General features: G+C 34.0%; 1 pseudogene; it reads right to left on the bottom strand.

The window, feature by feature from the left end:
- Nucleotides 1-378: 378 nt before the first annotated feature.
- LOC120183920 lies at nucleotides 379-4,266 on the bottom strand (annotated as a pseudogene).
- Nucleotides 4,267-5,471: the final 1,205 nt, after the last annotated feature.

The following is a 5,471-nucleotide window of genomic DNA, read 5'->3' on the forward strand; positions in this document are numbered from 1 at the left end:
GATAATTTTTTTTTTAAATTACTAGACCCGACATTTCTCGGGTCGGGCCCATGTCACAAAATTGAAGTTTTTCGGGTACCCGAGTACTCGGTTAGTTTTTTTAATATATATATATATAATGGATTATTTATATTTTGGATTATTAGATTTTGTATTTATAACTTTTAAATTTTATGTTCGGATGTTAGAGTATGTAATTCGAAGCTTCGAACATTTAAATTTATGTATATTTTTGAAATTAATAATTTGAAAATAAAAAAAACGGGTACCCTCAAAATCCAGGTACCGATAAGCATCCGGGTCGAGACACTGGCCGAGAAATCATCGACCGGATGTTACGGGTATCCAGTAATCGAGTACCCGAGTTACACACCCCTATCAATACCTGCATCCGGATCCCTTTTTGTACACTGGGAACTCATTTGATTTGCAGAATTCTTCAATATTGTCATCTAAAGCTATAACTAGGTAATTCGGTATACCAACTCTCTTGATGCTAGAACCTGAATCTCCAACATCTCTTTCACATTTGAGTTGGCAAGCAGAACTATAATCTTTTTCTGAACAGTTACTTTCTCCAAGATCGTAGCTAATCTTGGGTTCACAGATTCATCAAGGACAACAGTTGGGTTAGTCCGCAAAGCTTTGACAGTACCAAAAGGTCCAACTTTATGCTGCTCACCCAAAACCAGAAACTGCTTTTGTGCATCATCTTTTCCTTGTTCGGCTAGTTGCAGCTTCTCCGTCAAATCCTTGACCCGCTTCTTTAATTCGGAATTCTTCCCTGATAGTGATACGATTTCAGACTTCAGCATCTTACTCCGCTCTGATGATTCACACGTCCGCTCTGATGATTCACACGAAGAAGAACCAATCTAAAAAATAGCAAAAGAAAAAGCAGAACCATACCCATCAAACAAATATTAAAAATGGAGGGTAGGGCAAACGATAATAACTTGGCAACTTCGGGACATCCCATAATAATAAGAAAGTTCATGGTCCTTCACAAATCATTATTAAGCTCATTCAAGGCAAAACACCAAACAAAAAACAGAAGGATACAGCCTAAAGGGTACCATTACCAAGGAAATGGAAGGCAGCAATTGCAAGTAAACCTCTAAAAAATGGGTTACAAATCATCCTTCAAAGCTACTCTGTTTAAAGAATTTATCACTACTTTGTGCTATGTGTAGAACTAGAGATACTCAATTCCAATGCTGCTACACCAAAAGCTTTGTTGGGTCTCAAACAAAGCAGGATGCAATACTAGTATAGAAGTTTTAGTTAGTTCTAAGTAAAATTACTACTATGAGAGATCAAATTAATTGAAATCCTTTGGGTTTCCTTGAACACCCAGATATTACGAACAAAAGAAAGAGTCAACACCGCTAAGATCACCCACTAACTCCAAAGTCAACTCAACCCCATTCAGACATTGAATTAAAAAGGAAAACATTAACCGAAGAAGATGAAAAAAATATATAAAAACTTAATTTCGAGGGTTTATCAGAGGTGAACCTGGAAACTTGATTTACCGATTCGACGGTTTTGAACGGAGGCAATGGGATTGATGAGGCCATGAGGGAAAAAGAAAGCGACGAGACAGCCGAGAAGAACTTCGATCACAATGGCTACGGCAAGTCGAGATCCACGAAACTTTAGCGCTTTGTCCCTACGACCAGCCATATCCTCAGTGCAACACTGAAACAGAGCGGCAGAGAGAGAGAGAGAGAGATGAAGTAATAAGAATGGCGTTTGCTTAATCTATTGCATTAACAAAAAGTTAGTTGACAGATTTCTGTTTTAATTCTTATTTAGAGACAAACAGAGTTTAGTCGTGGGTTTTTTACCCCAATAATCCAAGCAAGAGGATTATTTAGCCAAATAGGTACCCGAAATTTTATTTTGGAATACAGTGTCAATGGAACTTGTCATGCCGACGTGATGAGTATCATGAGATCAATTTTTTTAATAGGTCGTGTCACGTGGGTTCCATTGCCCGGAAATATTTAATATATCGGGTATGACGAGTCCCAATAAAAAATATTTTTTTGAAAATTTTAAAAGCAAATATATATATATATATATATATATATATATATATATATGCAGAAGGAACTCGTCACGCCGGTGTGACGAGTTCCAATGGGTATAATTTTGAATTTGTTGATCTTTGTATTGACCGTTGTTGAACTGTCAATTTTTTAAAAAAAAAAATTCAATGGAACTCTTCAGCCGATGTGACGAGTTCCAATGATTATTTTCAATTTGAAAAAACTAGTCGTTTATAGTCGTTGGGTAAAGTAATATAAATAGAGGTTTTGGTTATATTGATTTTTCACTTGAAATTAAACATTCTATTCAGAGTAAAAACTTTTGTGTTGAAGATGTTTTGTTGAAATGGTCTCAAGAGAAGAAATGTTGCATATTGATGATGTTCATATTTCGTCAACCGAGTTAACTACGGTAAATTTAATTTAATTTATTTTATTTTAGTTTTGACAAAATTATAGTATTAATAATAATTATTTATGTAATTGTATTAAATAATTTATTTTTAAATTGTAGTGAGAAGAACGAGGTATTGGTCATTGAGGAATGACGAATGAAGAGCAACATGAGCGAATGGTGATATATCTTTCACAATCCGGATTATATAGAGTGACGTTTCTTTACGGATTTAAAGTGACGACGACACTGATATCGGCGTTAATTGAGCGTTGGAGGCCCGAAACGCATACATTTCATTTTCCTTTTGGTGAAGTGACGATAACATTGGAAGATGTTGCGTATCAACTTGGCGTTCCGATTAATGGTATGCCATTGGTGCTTCGCAACACTTATTCGCGATATGTTGTATTTCAATTTTATTGGGAAATGAGGCTCTAGCCGATGTCATTGATGGGTTGCGGATACGGATGATGTGGTTGAAAAGAGAATTTAGAGTAGATGAGCAATCAACAGAGCAAGAGATGATATATGCAACTCGAGCATATCTTATGACGTTGATTGGAGGGAACTTGCTACCAGATAAATCGGGCAATTTGGTGTACACCCAATATCTTTCGGTAATTGAGGATTTTGTTGTATGTCGCCAATAGTTGGGGTTTTGCAATTTTGACTTTATTGTATCGTGAACTATGCAAGGCGACCATAGTGGTTAGAGGAAAAAAACGGATGTAGCAGGTTGTTCAGTTTTGCTCTAATCATGGGTGTGGTATCGTCTCCCATTTTTTACGCCTATTACATCCGCTCCTATGGAGTTTCCTCTCGTCGCAAGGTAAATTCCTATATTTAAAATTTTGATATTTTATAATATTTATTTAAATATTTTGAAAATGACAATAAATAATATAATTTTTTTAGATGGCGACACCGAATAACCGATACAAAGTTGTCGGGTGCAACCAAAGTAGATATTCGGATGAGGATTGATATAGTCGGTAGACATGCGGTAAATTTAATATTTTTGCATTAACTTTGAAATTGTAATATTAATTGTTTAATTATACTAACATAATACTTTTGACAGTTTAATTATACTAACATAATACTTTTGACAGTTTAATTGGATGTCTTATTATGAGTCGGATATTCAACGATGTTTATCGCCAATGTTCTTTGAAGAAGTAAATACATGGTGTACCGTAACACCATTGCTCTGTTTCGTAATTGATGAGATTCATGTCGTCGATAGAGTTTTGTGACAATTTGGGTTTTACCAACCAATAGAAATGTCCATATTTAACATGGACGATTTGCATAAAATATATGCGCGTGGGAAGCATAACAAAGATTGGTCGAGGAAGCATGCTATATTCATACAACAACGGAAAAATAGATATTTACGATTGTCTAATCGTTTTGAGGTACAACCCAAAGATTTTGATTTCAATATTTCTCTCTACCTCCAAAATTATGAAGCAAATGGTAAACCATACTTGACAATGTCGAAGGAGCGGTCCGAGTGGGAAATAATGAAAGCGAAATATGAAAAAAAAGTAACATCTTCATCAACATCTTCATCTTATACTTTCGCAAATTATTATTCATCTCAATAAAATTATGGTGGATATGGTGCATATCAACCATCAATGGAGAGTTGAGCGGCGTGGGAAGTAAGTGGGTGTGATCAAGTGCTACCTTCACAACAATTTTCCTCAGAACCGGAAGAAAAAGGTCTATGGGATCATCTTCTTCAATACATACAACCTCAATTTGAGGCGATGACGTTAATGATGGCGTCAAATACCTTGAATACTCCATCGTTTTCACCCGAAGAAATAAATCAAAGTGATGGAGTAAGTTCAGTACACTGAAATTGAAATAATACGAAAATGATGAAAGTGGACGACCATGACGAAACCGACGAGCACCACATTATTACTATTCTACCACTCCTCGACATATGCAAGGATTGTGCAAATATAAGTAATAAATTTGTTTATTTAATTTTTTGTACTCAATATTTAATTTTATAAAAAATCATTGATAAGTAATAAATTTGTTCATTCGTTTTCACCCTTAAAAATGTTTAAAATTTGTCAATAATTTTAGTTTTAATTAAAAGAACTTTGAAAAATATGTAAACAAATAAAATATGTAAACATAAATGAAAAATATTTAATTAAAAATAACTTTTAATTAAAATAAAATTTAATTAAAAAATAATTCAATTTAGTGTAGTTTATAAAAGCACAAGGAGTATCGGTACTCCTTTTATGGGTATCGATACTTCCTTTATTATTTAAAAAAAAACTAGTCGTTGGGCCTGACAGTATCGATATTATGACCATGGTATTGATACTACTATATAAAGTAGTATCAGTACCTATTTTGCATTCTGGAATTTGAGCAAGCTGGTAGTATCGATACTTTTCTTATTTATGGTATCAGTACCGCATGAACAATATCGGTATTGTTCATAGAGTATCGATATTGTAAGAACAATATCGGTACTTCATACGTAAAAATAATTTTTGTGCTCAAATTCACTTTAAATGGACTTTGAATTATTTTTGAAAACTTTTTAATACTTTGAACAAATTCAATTAAGTCCAAAAATAATTTTCCTTAATTTGTTATATCAAAATATTACAAAAACATGGTTCAACATAATACAAGTTAAAAAAAACATAGTTACAGTATAAAAAAATACATAGTTACAGTACATAATATTTTGTAACGCCTATTTTAGTGTCCAGCTTGATATTTTGGAAGATGTAGACAATGTTTTCTGTTATGACCTTCACCTCTGCAGTGGCCACAAAGTTTGGGTAGACCTAACTCTATTTACGGATCATCCATATCGGTATGAATTCAGCTAGATTCAGGTCGACCCTGTAACTTCCTAGGAAATTGAGGATTTGGCAACCATTCCTCAGAAATTGTGCATGTAGGCCAGTATGCTTCATTTGGGAGGTACTTGAACTCACAACTGTAAATGTTGTGTATAGTGTGCAAGCTATAAC

Source organism: Hibiscus syriacus, unplaced genomic scaffold (assembly GCF_006381635.1).
Source record: "Hibiscus syriacus cultivar Baekdansim isolate YM2019G1 unplaced genomic scaffold, ASM638163v2 tig00003725_pilon, whole genome shotgun sequence".
Lineage (NCBI taxonomy): Eukaryota > Viridiplantae > Streptophyta > Magnoliopsida > Malvales > Malvaceae > Hibiscus > Hibiscus syriacus.